This window comes from Barbus barbus (genome assembly GCF_936440315.1).
Source record: "Barbus barbus genome assembly, chromosome: 45".
Taxonomy (NCBI): domain Eukaryota; kingdom Metazoa; phylum Chordata; class Actinopteri; order Cypriniformes; family Cyprinidae; genus Barbus; species Barbus barbus.
Window position 1 is genome coordinate 17974943 of NC_136723.1, and position 21372 is coordinate 17996314.

Below are 21372 nucleotides of genomic sequence, written 5' to 3' on the forward strand. Positions count from 1 at the left end.
TTTTTGATTAGTAATATGCATTGCTAAGAACTTAAATTGGACAACTTTGCAACTTTCTTGTTAATTTTTAATGTTGTGGTGCTTTCTCTTTTTTTCTTTTTCTTCCATTTAATATTTGTGTTTTGTTGTTTGGTGTTGTTTATGGATGTAATGTTAATTTGTGTTTTGTTTTGTTTTTTTGTTACTATGTTGTGATTGTGATACATTGTGGGACCCCCTCGAAAACGAGATGGTACATATCAAGGGGTTAATCCTAATTCAAATTTATTTAGATTTTTTGCATCCTCAAACTGCAAATTTTTACAGTTTTTCTCAATTGCTTTGGCACATTTTTTGAAACACTCAACATTCTCTAAACTGTGAGTGCAAATGTCACAACTGTTTGCTGGAACTTCAGAACTTTATTGCATATCTGCAAAATGTAGTTACTCACCCAAAACATTTCATTCATGCTTTAAAACCTAGTTATCATGTCAGTAATTTAGCCAAGGCCACCAAAATATAAAGTATTTTTGTCATCATGTGAGCCACACTGGTCAAAATGTTGTTTTTTCACCATGACAGTCAACCATGGAAATTAAGGTTTTATAAAAAAAATCTGATATTTGTTGAGAAGAGTCAATAGTACATAGAAAAAAAGTATATGAACATTTGTATTAATACAGTACATTTATTTTTGTACGAATGTATTACATGTAAAGTAGTGTGAAGTGTAACAGTGCACTCTGTTACAGTAGTATTACCTGATGTAAACTATGGCAACATTTTGGATGACGGTTACTGTACTGAAATGCAGAAGGCTGCGCTTCTTGTGTATGCCATATTTCATTTCAAAAGTACAAATTTACACATTACTGTATGTGGGATATTGATTGAAAGGGACTCAAAATGTTTGAATTATTGAGGATATGGTCGATCTCCCAATTTTTAGCTGCACCCTTCAGCCATTGTAAGGCCATGATTGATAACATTATTTCATCTGATATGCACCTCTGTCCTTGGTCTCTTCTTCCTCTCGGCTGTTGTCCCTGATCGTTTTCTGGATGTTCATCCATCGTCAGAATTTGCAACTTTTGTGTTATCCTCTGTCTATATATACTTTCCAATTGAAGGGTCATGAAATGCACCTTTGAGCTATTTCAGAGAACTGGTATATACTGTAATTGGTTGATCTATATTCTCTTCATTAGTGAATGTCAAGACTCACCTGCACAATTCATGGCAAATTTACAAAAAGTCTAATAGATATGTGTAGAAAATATGCTTGACAGTTTATGACAACTAGACCAACCATTTTGCATCTAATGACTTATACGATGAACTAATGACTAGATGTTTTGAGGGAAAAGACTATAGCACAGAGAACTATATTAAACATTTTGAGCAACATGACAATAGTAACTGATAATGTAGGAAACAGCAGACAAATGTACATAATCAGTTGCATGAATGTACCAAAGTAATCGCAACTTGTTCAAAAGAATGAGAAACTGCTTTTATGATGTGCACAAGTGACTAGATGATGTGGAGGTTGAACAAGTAGTTTTCTGTTCTGAGAAATGCACCAAAGCGACTGAGAAAAACGGTAACACTTTAGAATACGGTTCCATCTTTAATGAATAACTACACAAGAACACATGAGTAACGCAATATTAACACTCTAGTAACTACTAGTAACTAATAAGAAACTGATTAATGAATTAGTAAGTAATAGTGCTTAGTTGAATGTGGTAGTTCACTATTAGCTAATCAGTAACTATTATTTTTTCATACCTCCCTAAGAACTACTAAGAACTACTGTATACAGGTTCATAATTAATATGAATAATACATAATGAATAATCAATTCTAAAGTAAAGGTAATGGTAACCCACTAGTAATGACTCAAGTATTACCAAATTCTTCAGAAGGAATTACTAATTATTTGGATCAGTATTCTAAAGTGAAGATCGTGATAACTCCCTAGTAATGACTGAAATCATTGTAAGCTTTTGAGAGTGTTGTGAAGCATTGGATAGTAATTATTCAGGTGGTACTACAGCCTTCTAAAGGAATTACTAATTATTTGGATCAGTATTCTAAAGTGAAGATCGTGATAACTCCCTAGTAATGACTGAAGTCATTGTAAACTTTTAAGGTTTTTGTAAGGTTTTGGTTAGTAATTCATTTTGTTAGATTTGGTACCGTGATCTTCATTTTATAATACTGATCCAAATAATTAGCAGTTTCTTCAGAAGGATGTAGTAACACTTGAGTCATTACTATCCAAAACCTTACATATATCTCAAACGCTTAAAATGACGTCAGTCAATATTAGGGAGTTATGATGCGTTTCACTTTAGAATACTGATCCAAGTAGTTAGTAGTTCCTAGAAGAATTTGATAATTCTTGAGTCATTACTAGTGGGTTACCATGATCTTCATTTTAGAATTAATTATACATTATGCATAATTCACGTTAATTATGAAACTGTTTACAGTAGTTCTTAGTAGTTCTCCAGGATATATAAAAAAATTGTAGTTATTGATTAGCTAATAGGGAACAACCAGTTTCAACTGAGCGCTATTACTTACTAAATCAATAATCATAGTTTCTTGTTAGGTAATAGTAGTTACTACAATGTTAATAGTGCATTAGTCACTTGTTCCTGTGTAGTTATTCATGAACAAAGGATCAGTATTCTAAAGTGTTACCAGAAAAACTGTAAATAGCTGTATCTCAGCCAAATATTGTCCTATCCTAATAAACCATACATTAATGGAAAAGATGATAATCTTTGATGATAAAAATTGACTCTTATAACTGGTTGGTGATCCAGGGTCTCTCTCTCTCTCTCTCTCTCTCTCTCTCACACACACACACACACAATATATATATATGCACTAACATAAATTGTTGAATGTACCGAAAGCAAGATGTTCTGAGATTAGAGCCAAAAAGACAAAAGACACAAATGAGCCAAATCTGACTTGCATCTTCTGAGATGTGTGAAGTGCCGTCCATGTCGCTTGGTTGTTTATGGAGGAAGTGAGATCAGCTGCCCACTGCTGAGAAGATGTGTAGTCTGCAGTGAGTGAGCAGGTGTCAGATATCAGGAGGTCAATAGATGTGAAATGTTTTGCCATGAAGAGATGTTGAACTTGCATTCAAATTCCAGTTCTCTTGTACTGCTGCGGCGTGAGCATGTGCCCACTTACACACACACCGACACGCGTTTCTTCCCTCTCATCAACTTCATCTGCATACATGTACATGGACAGTCTGGACTGACTGTCACTTCCCATTAGTATCAGTCTCTCTCCCTCTCTGCCCTCTATTTCCATTCACACCTGGCCACAAGAACTCACCGCTGGCACCTCTGGATAAAATCTCAGTTATATCATAACTTATTATAATAGCTTATTTGATATTAATAAGTCTCTTAAGACTGCAATTAACACACAAGATTTGAAAGCAATTTGAGTCGATTTCAGTTACTGGACAATATTCAATATCCATTTGCTTGGTTATGGGAAAATATTCAAGAAGTGTTTTATTTATCAGTAATAAAAATAATAATAACAATAATAAATCATACTTATAACTTAATTTAAATTCTAATGTATTTAAATAATAAATATTTAAAAATAAATTACATGGAATTTTATATCAGAAATATTAAGGTCAATAAGGTCAATGCAATGATGCATTAAAGTGATCCAAAGTGAAAGTAAAGACACACCAATTTTTGAAATTATTAAGCAGCACAACTGTTTTTAACATTGATAAAAATATATCTTGAGCAGCAAATCAGCATTTTAGAATGATTTCTGAAGGATCATGACTGAAGACTGGAGTTATGTCACAGGAATAAGTTACATTTTAAAATATACTCAAACAGAAAACCGCGCTTTATTTAAAATGTATTTAGAAAAAAAAGTAGAACTTTAATATTGGCTTTCTTTTTTTGATCGATTGCTTCATTCTTTCTCTGTCTGTTGTGCTGCTGAGAGGTTTGCGTTTGTAGCTCCGCTTTTTTATTGAATCTTTACCTTACTTTCACTCTCTGTTGTTTAAAGTGATAATATATAACTTAATTCCCACCATATTTCTGGTATTATCTATCAAACTAATCTAACTAATTTGATCGTTCGCTTTTTAAAACCACGTGTGCAGCGCATTAGCTGGTTAGCTTGTTATTCGAGGTTCCATTCGCGTTTCTATTCGCGCCTATTATTGTTTTCTTTTTTCTTGCTCCGTTTTCATTTCTCTCTCGCTCCGTTTTTCATGAGTTCATCAAACAACAGTGGTAAGTGGTAAGTTAAGTTGGTATCATTCATCAGTCACGGTGAGTAATGGCTTCTTCTCCTGCTATTGTTGTTTGCACTTCATGTCATATGTATAGTTTATCTCTCTCTGTCGGCGACGAGGGATTCACATGTGATAAATGCAGGGAAATAGTTAGGCTGACAGAGAAGGTTTAGAGACACGCATCCAAACTTTAGTTGAGGATAGTAAGAGTGTGAGGGCTGTAGATACTGCTTTGGATGCGACCAGCTCAGGGAGTCCTGTACATTGTTCGGTTCCGGTTGAGCCCGTGCAGCAGGGCAGCTGGGTGACTGTAAGGCGGCCTAGTCGCGGGTTCTCCCCAGGTTCTCCCCACTCAGTGACGCACCCACTGAGAAACCTGATGAAAGTGCTCTAGTTATTGGTGATTCTATTGTACGGAACGTGAAAATAGAGACGAGATTCAAAAATATGAGAAAATATGAGATTCATAGCAGACTGTCGTCACTCAATGGCTGGATGTCTAAGTGGTGCCCGCAGAATAACAGAGACTTTATAGACAATTGGACAAGTTTTTGGGTCAGACCTGACCTGTTGAAAAGAGATGGTGTTCATCCCTCCTGGGGTGGTGCCGCTCTTCTCTCTAGAAATATGGCACATAGTCTTAAGAGTTTGTACTTGACTAACTGGGGCCCAGGTCAGGAAGCAGACAGACTGGCTAAACCGACCATCTGCTAGCCGCCTCAAGTCACAGAAGTCAGTTAATTCTCAGCACATAGAGACTCCTTCACCTAGATATCACACTATAGAGACTGTGTCTGTTCTCCGAACTAGAAAATACAGACAACGTCCAAACCAAATTAAGAGTAACAATTTAATTGATGCTCAACAAATAAATTTTTTTTACAATACAGAGAAACAATTGATAAAGCTTGGCTTACTGAATATCAGGTCCCTTTCTACAAAATCACTTTTTGTAAATGATTTGATCAATGATAATAATCTAGATTTGCTCTGTTTGACAGAAACATGGCTAAAACCAGATGAATACATTACTTTAAATGAGTCCACCCCCCAAGATTACTGCTATAAAAATGAGCCACGTCCTAAAGGTAAAGGGGGAGCTGTTGCTACAATTTATAGAAATATTCTCAGTATTTCTCGGAGGGCAGGCTTTAAGTATAACTCGTTTGAAGTTATGGTGCTGCGTATAACATTATATAGAGAAACACATGCTAGTGATAAATCCCCTGTGATGTTTGTACTGGCTACTATATACAGGCCACCAGGACACCACACAGACGTTATTAAAGAATTTGCTGATTTTCTATCTGAGTTAGTACTGGCTGCAGATAAAGTCTTAATTGTTGGCGATTTTAATATCCATGTCGATAATGAAAAAGATGCATTAGGATCACCATTCATAGACATTCTGAACTCTATTGGGGTTAGACAACACATTTCCGGGTCTACTCATTGTCAGAATCATACTCTAGATTTAATACTGTCACATGGAATTGATCTTAGTGGTGTTGAAATTCTGCAGCAAAGCCATGATATCTCAGATCATTATCTAGTCTTGTGTATACTCCATATAGCTAAAACTGTAAATTCTACTCCTTGTTACAAGTATGGTAGAACCATCACCTCTACCATATCCAACAGCGCAGAAAACTTGATGATGTAACAGAAACTATGGACTCTCTCTTTTCTAGCACTTTAGATACAGTTGCTCCTTTACGCTTAAGGAAGATCAAAGACAACAGTCCGACTCGTGGTATAATGAGCACACTCGCACCTTAAAGAGAGCAGCCCGGAAAATGGAGCGCAGATGGCGGAAAACAAAACTAGAGGTATTTCGTATAGCCTGGCGGGAAAATACCCTATCCTACAGAAAAGCATTAAAAACTGCTAGATCTGGTATTTATTCAATACAGTCACTAAATTAACAAAAAATAAAGCATCAACAGGTGTTGGCATTTCCCAAAAGCACAGCAGTAATGACTTTATGAACTACTTTACTTCCAAGATCGATTCTATCAGAGATAAAATTGTAACCATGCAGCCATCAGCTACAGTATCGCACTATAGATCCCCTGAGGAACAATTCCACTCATTCTCTACTATAGGAGAGGAAGAATTGTATAAATTTGTTAAATCATCTAAACCAACAACATGTATGTTAGACCCTATTCCATCTAAACTACTAAAAGAGCTGCTTCCAGAAGTCATAGATCCTCTTTTGGCTATTATTAATTAATCACTGTTATTAGGATATGTCCCCAAAACCTTCAAATTGGCTGTTATTAAGCCTCTCAAAAAACCACAACTTGACCCCAAAGATCTAGTTAATTACAGACCGATCTCAAATCTCCCTTTTCTGTCAAAGATACTAGAAAAGGTAGTATCCTCACAATTATATTCCTTCTTAGAGAAAAATAGTATTTGTGAGGAATTACAGTCAGAATTTAGACCGTATCATAGTACTGAGACTGCTCTCATTAGAGTTACAAATGACTTGCTTCTATCATCTGATCGTGGTTATATCTCTTTATTAGTTCTACTGGATCTTAGCGCTGCGTTCGACACTATCGATCATTACATTCTTTTAAATAGACTAGAACACTTTGCTGGCATTAGTGGAAGTGCATTAGCATGGTTCAAATCGTACTTATCTGAACGCCATTAGTTCGTAGCAGTGAATGAAGTGGTATCATATCGATCACAAGTACAGTACGGAGTACCTCAAGGCTCAGTACTAGGGCCGTTACTTTTCACGCTTTACATGTTACCCTTGGGAGATATTATCAGGAGACATGGTGTTAGCTTTCACTGTTATGCTGATGATACTCAGCTCTATATTTCTTCACGGCCCAGTGAAACACACCAAATTTAGAAACTAATGGAATGCATAGTCGATATAAAAAACTGGATGACGAGTAACTTCTTACTGCTAAATTCTGAAAAAACAGAGGTGTTAATTATCAGACCTAAAAACCCCACATGTAATAACCTAGAACACTATCTAACACTTGACAGCTGCTCTGTCAATTCTTCTTCATCAGTTAGGAACCTAGATGTGCTGTTTGATAGCAATTTTTCATTTGAAAGCCATGTTTCTAGCATCTGTAAACTGCGTTTTTCCATCTCAAAAGCATATCTAAATTGCGACCTATGCTCTCAGCGTCAAATGCAGAAATACGAATTCATGCGTTTATGACCTCAAGGTTAGACTATTGTAATGCTTTATTGGGTGGTTGTTCTGCACGCTTGATCAACAAATTACAGTTGGTCCAAAATACAGCAGCTAGAGTCCTTACTAGAACCAGGAAGTACGACCATATTAGCCGGGTTCTGTCAACACTGCATTGGCTCCCTATCAAACATCGTATAGATTTTAAAATCTTGTTAATTACTTATAAAGCCCTGAATGGTTTAGCTCCTCAGTACTTGAGCGAGCTCTTATCACATTATAGTCCTCTACGTCTGCTGCGTTCTCAAAACTCTGGCCATTTGATAATAGAACCTAAAATATCAAAATCGACTGCGGGCGGCAGATCCTTTTCCTATTTAGCACCCAAACTCTGGAACAATCTACCTAACACTGTTCGGGAGGCAGACACACTCTGTCAGTTTAAATCTAGATTAAAGACACATTTCTTTAACCTGACTTACACATAACACACTAATACACTTCTATTATTCAAATCCATTAAAGGATTGTTAGGCTGCATTAATTAGATCAACCGGAACCGGGAACACTCCCCATAACACCTGATGTACTCGTTACATCATAAGAAGAATGCATCTACGCTAATATTTGTCTGTTTCTATTCTGTTTCTCAGTCTGTGTCCGGATCAGATGGTAGATCGGCGCCGGGAGATGATGTATGTGGCCCTGATCGTCGGCGGAAGCCGGACACCTGGATGAGCCCCGGAGACATATTCCCAGTCACCGTAGCCACCAGATCCGGTCCGTATCCAGCCCAGATGGTCACTGCAGTCACCAGATCCAGTCCGTATCCAGATCAGATGGCGGATCAGCACCCAGAGACGACCTCTACAGCCCTGAACGTCAGTGGAGACCAGGACACCTAGATGAGCACCAGAGACAGATCCTCAGTGAGGACCCTGCCACTTAGACAGCCATCGGGAAAAGACCACTGGAACCAGTTGAGCCCTTACAATCTGACTTTGCTGCAGTTGGAATTGAACTGCTGGTTCGTTTGGCCAGAGGAGAACTGGCCCCCCGACTGAGCCTGGTTTCTCCCAAGGTTTTTTCTCCATTCGGTCACCGATGGAGTTTTGGTTCCTTGCAGCTGTCGCCTCTGGCTTGCTTAGTTGGGGACACTTCATTTCCAGCGATATCGTCGACCTGATTGCAAAGACACTATTTAAACTGAACTGAGCTGGATGATGATATCACTGAATTCAATAATGAAATGCCTTTAACTGAAAATCTTTTTTTTTATCTTTTCATTTTACATTATTGACACACTATCTTCCTTTTTTGATATTGTGCAGTTGCTTTGACACAATTTACATTGTTTAAAGCGCTATATAAATAAAGGTGACTTGACTTGGTAAATTATCTGAGAGATTGAAAGCACACATAAATTATTTCATATTTCCAAAGTCCAGATGAGAACACAAATATGCTACAATGTATGAGTCTTAAATTAAGATTACAATGTATGAGTCTTAAATTAAGATTACAATGTATGAGTCTTAAATTAAGAGAAATATGACTACATATGTCAGAAAGTTTCCAAGACCCCAGACTTCTGAAATATGAACATTTAAGTGGATGACTAGGGGTGCATAACTAATTCACATGCACTTAGCTGAGCAAAAAAAAAAAAAAAGTCTGAATCAAGAGCTGGTACTCAGTGATTCAAATACTTGAATTATTTAAGGAAGTGAAATCTTCATTAATATATTACTGTATATGCCTTAGTGCAGACCAGCTATAGAAGTAAAGGAGAGAGAGAGAGAGAGTGGAGTGAGCGAGAGGGGTTTGATTATTTGACAGAGCAGTTGTTAATACACAGAGAAAGAGTGTGTGAGAGAGCATTCAGAAGGGCATTAAATACTTTTTTATCTCTTACACTGTTTATTTTCTCTCACAAGACAGAGTAAAGTATCCTTACTTGACTCTCCTCGACTGCAGTGACTGCATTCATCTCATGCCGGACAACACAGAGCTTTTCTGGGAAAACAGAGAGACGGATCGGATCTGGGAAAAAAGAGAGAATAAGTCACGCGCATTTTAAAATGTCAGGAAGAAAATAAGAGGAGGAGAGAAAGAGCAACTGGCTTGTGAGATGTAACAAATGAGGAATTAGGCCTACAGGTAGATGGATATATGAAGGAGGGATGGGATACAGACCAAAAAAAAAACCCCAAAACAAAAAAACTTGTGTACCGTATTCGACCAGCTGCGACCAACTGCTTGGTTTCCATGCATGTCAGCTTCATTTGTTTGGTAACCCTGCCCACAGTAAAATTTTTATTGGTCGATGACATTCACTCCATCACCTATAAAGCACAAGATGCAATATTAGCTGACATAGTTGGCCTGTAATCAATAAGCTTGTACAGTATGATCGATCTGTCAGTCAATGCTGAGGAGAATAAGGTAAGTGCATCTATCTGCCCTTCATTATGTTCTTTTATTTCCTTTGTAGGAGGTAGGAAAAATATAATGAACAGATTGACCCCAAAACCATGTTATAGTTTCTCCTGCACATTACATGCAAAACATTACACAGTTTTAATTATAAACAGAGGCAGAATCATGAAATTCCCCAGTGACTCTTGCTGAAGCGTTCAAGTCAATATGTACAAGTTCATATTTTAGTTAAGAAATTAGATGCATTTGCATAATCAATCACACCAACCTCTATACTCTCCATACTAACTCTCAAAGCAGAATATTAAAATCTTGTACTCTTTTTTTACATGTGTAAAATTGATCCAGAAGTTGCTTTTGGCACAGTGAGCTTAAGAGCAGAGGAGGTAGAGAATGTGATTTGCAGTACCATCTGCTCTGCTGTATGTTTATGTGGGGTGTAACTGAGTGTTAACAGGAACTAATGGTGTGACAGGACAGATGCTACACTTAGGAGTAAACAAGAACAAACAAGACTAGTAATAAAAAAGCTGCGTCAAGGTTTACGCTTTATCACGCAATTAAATAAGAATCTTTAATTTGCTGTTATTTTTTTTAAACTGTTAACTTTTTTTTGTCAATTTGACATCGTTTAATTTTGAACGTGCTAACTGTGGAAGAAATGTGAATGTTTTAATCAACAGCAGCCCTCAATACAATTCAAGCATTCTAGGTGTTTATCACGTATGTGTGAAGCTCAATGCAGAGTTGAGTTCTGTAAGACCTCTGCCATTCTACTTCAGATGACTAATTCAAACTGAACTTCTCAGCAGAGACAAGGATATGAAAAATCAACAAAATGACACAGAGTTCTTTAATATTAAACGTTTGAGGAAGTGATGCAAAGAGCTTAACAGAGAAGTGAAGATGGAATCGAAAAGAAGAAAGGTGGAGGAAGTGAAAAGTGAACAGTAATGTAGCCTATCTGGGCCGCAGCATTCAGGTGTGATGGCAACGCTGCTGTCAGTGTGATTTATGAAAATAGAAAATGTATATATTATAATGACCATTCTCTGTGTGTGTGTGTGTGTGTGTGTGTGAAAGAGAGAGCATTTGAAAGAGGGATAGAGAGTACGTTTTCATATAACACAGCCTACATAAGTAGACAACAAGTTTGCATCGAAATCTAAGACCTTTCCTGACCTCATCCTACATTTTTCCAGGATGGATTCCCTTTGGACAGAAATCATGGAGTTGTAATGAAATAGCAAAAACACTGTTTCATAATATATAAAGCATCTTAGTGTTGAGAATTTGTTATCATGTGAAGGCCAAAAACACACTAGCAGTGGACCATTTCATAATTTCCTTAAATGGTCTAAAAGTAAATGACTAAAGCAAAGTACAAGAAGAAAAGGATAAACAAATGAAAGCGATAACCTTGACGAGAGATGTGTGATTGCACTATTTATATTTAGTCTATTTATACATCATTGTTGCACACTCACACACAGTGTCACAGCTGTCTGAGACAGCGAATGTAATTACACCATATTAAACAGAGCACATTGATCAGAAGGCATTTAATGTCAAGACTTTTTTCTGCTACTGCACAGACTCCAATATCTTGTGTTTTTAGCATACTGGAGTGTAAACACCCATCAGAACAGACTCCTGCCAACTGCCTGGCAGACAATAAAACAGAATACAAAATATAAACTTGCATTGAAGGAGGATCCTAGACATATCTATGGGCCAAAACCATACAGAATACAAAAATACCATACAGATTTTTTTTATTTTTTTAACTTGGACAGTAAGAAACCACACAGAACTCTCTTGCACCCACATTCTAACATGCTAATAATCACTCAGAACAAGTTAGCAATTACTCAGCACAAGCCTAGTAACTAACAAAACACCCAAGCAACCACATAGCAATATCAATCACCTAAAACATATGTCTTTGCAACCACCTAGCAACCATATAGGGTGAGTGGTAAGAACTTTCTTTGGGAAATGTAAAAATCAAATTTGAATCTATATCTTTTTTATGGAAGCCCGTTTTCACCACTAAATAAAAAAAGGTAATTTATCTCATAATTATTTTTCTTGCAATTGCGAGTTTACATCTCGCAATTCTGAATTCTTTTCTCAGAACTGTGTGATATAATCTCACAATTGTGCAATTCTGACATTTTTCTCACAACTCTGAGACATAAACCCACAGTTGTGAGTTATATATATAGTATTATATATATATATATAGTCCAATTCAGAGGGGAAAAAAACATTATTTTCCAAAAATTTAGAGTTTATATCTCACAATTCTGACTTTGTAACTCGCAGGTTCTGACCCTCTGACTCGCAATTCTGACCTTATAATCTATATCACGCAATTCTGAGAACAAAGTCACAATTGTGAGAAAAAAACCATAATTGTTAGATGAAAAGTCACAATTACCTTTTTATTTTTATTCAGTGGCGTAAACTAGTTTCCAGTCTATTTTGCCAAAACTATACTTAGATTTTCCATTTGGTGTTAATGTCTTCATCAGAAAGACTGATGCAGACGGTATGTGCTGCCCAATTTGACCTAGTCCAAAAAAGGTGCAAAATGGCAATAAAAACTACAGAACATGAATTTACAGCAATATTGGATGTGCACTTCCACAAGTTAAAACATTTGAGTTTGGACATTTGGAGAACTATGGAGGAAAAACAAGATGCTAAATACATGTCATTTCTCAGAGATGCAGATCCCCAAATGTCACTATTAACAATCCAAACACAGTCACCAATGGCAGTTACCAATAATAAATATACCTTTAGCACCTGCTCTATATACTGTATATTGTTTAAGAAGCATGTGTGTATGCATATGGCATCCGTATTTCTCAACTGGCTAAAAATATAAACAAGCATTAAACTAAGACAAAACAACTATAGAGGTTAAGAAATATCTTGTTTTTATTCACCTCTTCAACTGTTTTTTCTTTTAAAAATCTTAGTTCCCATCTAGACGACCCAAGATATATTAAGTAGTGTAATTTCTACACTTTCTAGACCCTAAAGTTAAAAATGAATAAAATCTTATAACTGCAAGTTATCTGCATTATCCTCAATCCTTATCCAGTAAATCAGGAACAAGTAGAAAAGTCATGGGGCCTTTCAAATATTGCCTATGTTGATAATGGTGGTTAAAGATAAATCTGGTTCTTCAAATGAACATGATTTCTTGATAAAGACAAAGTGATGCAAGGAACCACTGAATAACCTTCTCATCCAGTCTGTAGTGATTCAAATCCCAGTTCAGACACTTTTCTTTTTCTGCACTTCTGCTCTGTATCTACGCGGCCCATATGGTGATAAGTGTGTCAACTGGGCTCGTGCCGGTGGAATGCGACAGAGAAATGGGACATCCTTCTCAGTCCAGCCCTCGGTGCCTGCTGTTGAGTTTTGGGTCGTGAGCTGGCCGTCGTCCCTTCACACACATGGTGGGCTGTGGGGTGAATCAGAAATTCACACGGTCACAGAGCTTCCAGCAAACAGCCCAGCTGACTAAACACTCACACAAGGTCACGGTATCAGTGCAACCGCCTGAGGGCCAGAAATGCTACGGATGGAAAGAAGGTATGACAGGGTCACAAAGCAAGAGAGGGAGAACTTTTTCGCATGTGTGAGACTTTCTGAGGGTTACTTTAAAATAGCATATTACATGTATAGCCAAAGCATGTGAATGCACACTGTGCGTGGAATGACCTTCTACATTTGCTTAAATGTGCATCCAATCACAACACTCTAAGTGTGATACTGTATCCAATAAAGAAATGCAATTAACCACTACTCAGTCAATGGCTTAACAGACAGCATTTTGTTTTGAAGACACTTATAGAAACTAGCTTTCAAGACATCTGTCTGGTATGAATAATTTTCAAGGTTTTTGACGTGTGATGAATAAACCAGACACAATGTCCATTTGCTTCTTGACTCATAATTTGTTTGGATTACCAGAAACATTTTACTTAAAGTTCAACTAAAATGCACTAGAAATCCACAGCAAACATAATTTTAGATTAAATGATGTGAATACAAGAAACAATAAAATCACAGATGTATAGGCTAATTATTATTATGACCACATCTTTCTGAGAGTTAGTCTGTGTGTGTGTGTGTGTGTGTTTGTAGGGGTGACAATAGTGTCAAACTGAATGCATAATTCAGGTGGACCGTCTTCAGTGATGATGGGGAAGCAACGGGCAGGTCAACACAGACTGAAACATGACAGGAAAGTAATACAGTAGCAAAGCATATTTTCCCAGTCTGACAGGCCAAAGTTTGTTTGTGTGTGCAGAGTTACATGTCAGGAGAATGTGATGTGCCTGACATGCAGTGTTTAAGGTGAAGGTGGTCTAGATGACTGGAAGTGGGAGAATAAATTGCTTAACTTGAGTTTGGACATTTTGAAGACTTTGAAGGAAAAACAAACTATTAAATTCATGATTTTCTGAGATGTGGATTGCAAATGTCACTATTAGCAATCCAAACACGGTTATTGTGGCACCAGTGATGCATTAAGTAATTAATTTTAACCTAAAGTGTGCTCTCTTCCGTAAAAATGCTTGTTAAATTTGAAAAAAAAAAAAAACCCAACCAAAAAAAAAACCCAACAACAACAACATAGTTTCAACTCTTGGTAGATTTGATACGGCTTCAATTGTTTAAAACTACACATATTTTGTTGGAAACATACAAAACTTAATTAATGCGCAAGTACATAAAACATATATATATATATTTTTTTTTTGCCTTGCCTTGCTTTGCCTTTACATTGTAGCACTGTCGGGATGGATTTCTATGGAAATCCATTTCCGCCACTGAATAAAAAATAAAAACGGAGATTGTGACTTTTTATCTCACTTATTTTTCTCAGAATTTTGAGATATAAACTCGCAATTGCGAGTTACAAAGTCATATATAAACTTGCAATTCTGAGAAATAAAGTCAGAATTGTATGATATAAACTCAATTGCGAGACATAAAGTCGCAATTTTGAGAAATAAAGTCAGAATTGCGAGATTTAAACTCACAATTATTATTTTTTCTCAGAATTGATAGTTTATATCTCGTAATTCTGACTTTATAATAAACAATTGCGAGTTATTAAGTCAGAATTGAGAGATACTTTTTTTCTGCCTCAAAATTGGACTTTATAACTCGCAACTGCGAGACAAACTCGCATTTGTTAGGAAAAAAGTCAGAATTGCAAGTTTATATGCAAATTCATTCATATTACAAACAATTTAATTTAGGGTAGAGTGGGGGAAAACACCCCCCCCCTTAAGGATTGTGTCATTTTTTTTTTCAGTGAAACAAAAGTTAAATGCGTTCAGAAAAGTTATTATAGTTTTAGTGACAGTGACATAAATTATAAACCAAGTATGAAGAGTTTTCATGTTATTAGATTTTTTTTACAAAAATTTAATTTGTGCCAAGGGGAGTTTTACCCCACCTATGGGGCAAAACGGCACCCATGGGTGGGGTAAAATGCTCCCCAGTCTGACAAAGCAATTTGCTTCAAACATTTACAGCAAAATCAGAGTACAGGCAGTTTTAGCTTAAAATAATAAAAAAAAGAACATAACCAATAATTATGAATTACAAAATTATAATAGTCTATTTGAAAAAAAAAGTTAGTTGATGATAACTGGCTACCAGATGCTAACTTGAGGTACTTTTTAAATATAAAGTCCAAATATTTTTATTCAATCAACTAGTTGGAATTAATTTTATGGAAAAACAAAGGATTCAAAACAGAATAACTACAGTAATTGCCCATTGCCCTCCTGGGGGCGTTTTACCCCACCTGGCTGAGAAAAAAAAATGTCATTCTGAAATATTTTTATTAAATAACACGTAATCTCCATCTACAGGCCCTGCCGTTCTCATATCATACATAACTGTGTTGTTCTACAAAACAACAAGCTTTAAAACACTTTTTTTCTTCTTGCTGAAAATTAGATTTACTGTGAAATCCGTTTTCTCTCCGGTACATCACCAGCGTAAGCTTCATAGTGAAAACTTCTACATCAGTCTTGTCAATGTAGTCCATAGTTACAATAAAAATTGATCTTGACTTTATCTTGTGTTTATTTTGGGAAAAACAGTAGGGGTTACAGATTGTACCCTATACAATCTGTAACGTTAAAGCATTTTAAAGTATAAAGAAATTGACATTAATCTAGATTAAAAGCTTCATTCTATAACATATTCATTAATAGTTCATGATACCAAATGGATTATCTAATGTTAATAAATTGAATTTATTAACATCAGAATGCATTCCTGTATTAATTGTATCCATTACATAATAAAACTGTTTGTATGCACACATAGATATGAATATCCATGAGTGTGTTTATGTGAATGAGTAAACAGTTTTGACTGCAGTGAGGTGCTACCTTACAAACCAACCTCTAGAAAATGCAATTGTTTTCCCACCTCTTTGTTTATTAATATGCAGCCTGGTACCACACACTTTCTGTTCTGTCTCTGAAATAACAAGTATGTTCTGCTCTCTCTCTCCTCCTCTGATAAGAACAGTGTTGGGCTAAATGATGACACATTGATTCAAGGTTCTACGCTCTTAAAAATAAAGATGCTTCAAAAGTTCTTCAAGCGATGCCATAGAAGAACCATTTTTGGTTCCACATAGAACCATTAAGTCAAAGGTTCTTTAAAGACCCATATCTTCCTTACTTTTTTTTTATAATCTGAAGAACCTTCTTTCACCACAAAGAACCTTTTGTGAAACAGAAAAGTTCTTCAGATTTTAAAGGTTCTTTATGGAACCATTTAGACAAAAAGGTTCTTCTATGGCATCGTGAAGCACCTTTATTTTTAAGAGTGTAGGCTGCCAAGCCTTCCCTGATGGACAAATCTAAACATATATAACAAACACTGACTGTAATTTTGCCATTCTAGTTGACCTCCAGTCCCTCAAATCCTGTTCCTATTTCCAAGCCAGTAATCACATTCTTAAATATATCAGGAATACTGCATGACATAAGAAATACATTTCAAATCACACTGACCTGTATTTAAAATGAGACACCAAAACAAAAAGCTGGTTAGTGGTTTAGCAGCGAGATATGCTTATGACTCAAGTGTTCTCTGTGTTTTTTCCCATACTTAATGATGTGGTGTGCCCCTCTGGTAGCATTCAAAGTTTAGTAGGAGAAAGAAACTCCACGTCCCGTGAGTCACGAAAACCGGCGTCGTCAGCAGTCTGCTCCATCTCCCTGTATATTCATTATCCCTCTTTTCCTGGCAATTAGGACTGATCTCTCACCTCTTCCTGCATCCACACCATAATTTCCTGTGGTGGCGGGAGAGCTCTCACACCTTCCTCACGTGTCAGGGCTTTTTGTGTGCGGCTGCAGTATGAGAGAAAGGAGCTGATGTGATGTTTACAAATGCAGCCATATGACTGTCTGTCTGTCTGTCTATCTATCTATCTATCTATCTATCTATCTATCTATCTAGGATGTTCATCCATCCATTTAGTTAGCTAGTTTGTCTATCACTTCATCTATCAATCAGTCTCTCTCACATATTCTCAGGGATGATCTGTTTACATGGCACATGCATATTGATTGACATATCTGTTGGGTGGTGTGTCACAGATGCCTGTAACCTTGGCAGAGCTGAGCGGGACTCCCACAGCCCGCACAGCACATGTGCTGTAGCTAAAAGCACACCAGTCGTTGAAGTTCACAAAATGACTCATATTTTTCCTCAGAAAGGAGGGATTGTATAATTTGGCAAGGAGAGTGAAGGCAAGAGCCCATCTGTTGAAAAGGTCGAGATCTAAGTTTCAGACTTGGATGTTAGGAAGCTAGAGTACAAAGCGTTCATTACGAGGCAGAAGTTTGTGGAATGGTCAACGAAAGGTCACCAAAAGGTCAAAAACCCATCAAGCTGATCACTTATCTGCCAGGACTGGAAGTCATATACACAGCACAGGCTGCAAAAAATGATTTCAAGTTCAAAACAACATAATTTTTATTTTATTTTTGTGGTTAATTCAGTAACTATTATATGATTAAAATAGTTTTTCTCAGTCACTTTGGTGCATTTCTCAAAACATCCTTAATATTTGCAAAGAAGTATAACAATTGCAGCACTGCACAATGTATTACCTGCAAAAGCCTGTACCTTACTCAAAATCTTCAATTCATCTCTCAAAAGTAAGTATTTATGTCAATGAACATATCAGTGCCATCAGAATGAAAAGTCCTTGTGGCATTGTTCACAAACAAGATAGTCAAAATGCTTAGTCATGCTGTCAATAAAAGAGTGCACTCTGTTAGTATTACCTGATGTAAACTATGGAAACATTTTGGATGACGGTTACTGTACTGAAATGCAGAAGGCTGCACTTCTTATGTATGCCCTATATCCATTTCAAAAGTACACATTTACACATTACTTTATGTGGGATATTTATTGAAAGAGACTGTTTCGAAATGTTTGAATTATTGAGGATATGGTTGATCTCCCAATATTTAGCTGCATACTTCAGCCATTGTAAGGCCATGATTGACATCATGGTCCACAATAGTGGCCCTTATTTCATCTGATATGCGCCTCTGTTCTTGGCCTCTTCTGCCTCTTCCTCTTTTTTGCCTGTGTACCCTTCCATGAATCCTTACTCCTCTTCTTCCTCTCGGCTGTTGACCCTGATCATTTTCTGGATGTTCATCCACTGTCAGAATTTGTAACTTGTGTTATCCTCTGTCCATATATACTTTCCAATTGAATGTTCATGAGATGCAGCTTTGAGCTATTTCAGAGAACTGGTATATAATTGGTTGATCTATATTCTCTTCATTAGTGAAAGTCAAGACTCACCTGCACAATTCATGGCTAATTTACCAAACGTCTAATAGAAATGTGTAGAAAATATGTTTGACAGTTTATGACAACTAGACCAACCATTTTGCATCTAATAACTTATACGATGAACTAATGACTAGATGTTTTGAGGGGAAAGACTATAGCATGGAGAACTATATTAAACATTTTGAGCAACATGATATTGGCAATTGAAAATGTAGCAAACCGCAATGAATATAATCAATTGCATGAATGTACCAAAGCAATTGCAATTTATTCAAAAGAATGAGAAACTACTTTTGTGATGTGCACAAGTGACTAGATGATGTGGAGGTTGAACAAGTAGTTTTGAGAATTTCATTTCTGATCTGAGAAATGCACCAAAGCGACTGAGAAAAACTGTAACCATGTAGCAACCACCCAGAACACCTAGCACCACTCCCATTTTTTCCAGAAAAGGTAAAAAGTTTATACTGTAAGTAGGCTACAAATCATCAAACGTTATGGCCCTATAGGAAATGCTTGGTCCAATAATATTCATGCCTTGCCAAAATCTCTAACAATTCCTCAAAAGCTCTGTAATACATTGAACATGAAAGTGAGAACATTCCTGGAGTCCGAATCCAAACCTTTTGCCTCTAGAGTCCAAATCTAGTTCTTCTTTATGTATAATGAGGACCTGCGAGACTAACTTTTAAGAGTAAATAACATTAGTAGTTTGGTTCCCAATAAATTTAGCATGACGTGATAAAAACAAACTCGAGACTATGCTCAACTCAGTGCTCATAATACACTGGTTCAGTCAGTGCATTTAAACTGACAGTAATGATATTTTTTTGTGAGAGAGATTTCATTGAGTTTTAAACCAGTGGAAGAATGGGATCTACATAACTTGTCACGTTTATTGCCTTATAAAGCTATACAACCCTTTTTCTTGATCTTTCATATTTTATAGACAGAATATTATTTTTTAGAAATGAATTTTAAGTCAAAAGAGCCCAAACCCAAGTCGCCATAAGAAGAATAAACATGGGATGAGTTACATGTAAAGTTTAACACTTAGGCTAATTAGCGAGAATAATAGTGCAAGACCAAAGAAATACCAAATAAAGTGCTTTTATATTCAGATGGTAAACTCAACAAGACTCAAAGGTTTTCAAAACAAGTGAAAGGACAGACTGGACTCGGAAAGAAAATCAACATCAGACATCCCTACTGAGTTCACAGTTCTTAGTGCCCTGGTGTGTGACCAGTTTCTAAATGTCTTCATCAGCACTATAAAACACCGGGTTTGTTGCTGCACCTCCCGGAGACAAACAATATTGTGTGTCAGTTGACCGGGTTCCTCTGGGAGGACAGGCACAGGCTGCATGACTCCTCCTCTCATGCAATGTTGTTTTGTCTTTCTTGTCATGCATGTCTCATGCTTGCTTGTAATTCAGTGTCTGTATTACAATTAAGCACTGAAAATTACCATGATTAAATGTTCTAAGACAATATTTACCAGTCCTCATTTACCCATTCTCATGTTTTTCCAAACCAAAGTTGTTCATTGGAACAAAGATAAAATTCTCAAGAAAACCCAGCCTGCTTTTTCAGTATAATGAAATATATAGCAACCAATTAAATGTATTACGATGTACAATGTGATTAAACTGCAGCCTCACTTTTTTGCCTGCTGGAGATAAACCAAAATGGAGAAAGCAAGACACCACCGGGGAGGTAGAACAATTTATATTTATCAGTGTCCATCCTATAACGGGTCACCCGAGGGAGAGGGAGGGAGGAAAGGGGGAACATTATCCTCTTTACTCTGGATTAAAGCGGCGTTGTGATTGACCCTACTACTTTCTGGATTGTGTGATCCTGATGTGACAGGTGCTTTTGTCAGTTGACGCTGGATAGGGACATTAACCCCCTTTGCCCTACACAGAGACATACAGGACACAGGTACATTAACACTCTCACCTTACACAAACACAGAGCTTTTTACTGTGGCCACTTGGCTCAGTAAAGAAGGACCAGTGTTGCGGTCATGGCAGATTAATTGGGTACAGCCAGAGAAATATATATCCTAAAAACAAAACATTAATTACAGTACACTATAAATTAATTTTAAACACTAATTTATTATTGATTAGATATGTATAATATAATAAATCTTTATTTCCTTGTGTCATTTAAACACCTGAATGCTTGACATGGATGTCTTTATACGATGATAATCAAACACTCAAAAATATATCCCTAAATCCTGCCACACTCATGATAGCTAATACAATTTAAGAGGATATTTTTTCTTAAGACTTCATCTTGGAAAACGAAAGCCCTAAAACAGGGAAAGATAGCTCCTCCTATCTTTCCGTCGTCAGAGGGCAGACAGGTAATTTCATCTGCTCAGAAAGAAAATATTGCCAGACTTTGAGACGAACGGACACACATTAGATTTCTTTGTAGCTGCAGGTCTGTCTGAGGACGAGAAAACAGGATGGAAACATTTTTAGAATGAAAGTGAGACGGGAGAGGGTCCAACTCCGTCTTTCATTTGGTCCTATAGCCTCTAGCGATGCTGATTCGATTCTGCTAATCGGTTCTT